Genomic DNA, 1,340 nt, shown 5'->3' on the forward strand with positions numbered 1-1,340 from the left:
TCATGGTCACTCTTTTTGTTGTCTATATCAACTGATGAGTGAGTGAGTGAGTGAGTTGGGTATAACGCCGCTTTTAAGGTATTTCAGTGAGGCTGAATCAGTTTGACTTGAGAGGAAAGTTCGAAATGTTGAAACTCACGAGCATGGATATGGTGCTGACAAACCTAGAAACATAAACAGGGCGAACCGGGATTCGAACCCACAATCACAGGTTTCTGGCGTTTTCAAGGGGCGCAACTCTGAACAGTTAATTGTGGCCTCAGCAGTTTTAGGTTATGACGTAGCGACATATCATATCTGTATTTGGGGAAAACAAAACTTAAAAAGTTCGATTCTGACCAACCTTATGGCCTTATATTTTAGAAACTCCTTCACGTCGGAAGCTAACTAGGGACATAGACCTTCTTTACTTCGGAAGCCAACTAGGGACATAGACCTTCTTTACTTCGGAAGCCAACTAGGGACAAAGACCTCCTTTACTTAGGAAGCCAACCAGGGACATAGACCCTGCTTTACTTCGGAAGCCAACAAGGGACATACACTCCTGTACCTCGGAAGCCAACCAGGGACAAAGACCTTCTTTACCTCGGAAGCCATCTAGGGACATAGACCTCCTTTACTTCGGAGGCCAAATAGGGACATAGAACCTCCTTTACTTCGGAAGCCAACAATGGACATACACTCCTGTACCTCGGAAGCCAACCAGGGACATAGACCTCCTTTACCTCGGAAGCCATCCAGGGACATAGACCTCCTTTACTTCGGAAGCCATCCAGGGACATAGACATCCTTTACTTTCGGAAGCCAACCAGGGACATAGACCTCCTTTACCTCGGAAGCCAACCAGGGACCTACGCTCCTTTACTTCGGAAGCCAACCAGGGACATAGACCTCCTTTACTTCGGAAGCCAACTAGGGACATAGACCTCCTTTACTTCGGAAGCCAACTAGGGACATAGACCTTCTTTACTTCGGAAGCCAACAAGGGACATAGACCTTCTTATTTCGGAAGCCAACAAGGGACATAGACATTCTTTACTTCGGAGGCCTACTTTGTACATAGACCTCCTTTACTTAGGAAGCCAAATAAGAGCACTAAGAGCACATTATCTCATGGATGTCAGGGCGCGCCTTAGTACTTTGTACATGTACATTGTGAGGCAAAGAGTCTGTCGGCTTGTCTCAACCTATCAAATAACCTCGGGCGGACCGGAGGGAGATCCGTGTTGGAACTAGTTTACTATGGTTACAGGCGGCCTAAGCCGCATTTCGAAAATAGATAGCCAAAATTGATGTGGCTCTCGTGGCAATGGTTACGGTTGCGTGATTGTGGAATGTGG

The sequence above is a fragment of the Haliotis rufescens genome, unplaced genomic scaffold (assembly GCF_023055435.1).
Source record: "Haliotis rufescens isolate VD_foot unplaced genomic scaffold, xgHalRufe1.0.p SCAF_25, whole genome shotgun sequence".
NCBI classification, from domain to species: Eukaryota; Metazoa; Mollusca; class Gastropoda; order Lepetellida; family Haliotidae; genus Haliotis; species Haliotis rufescens.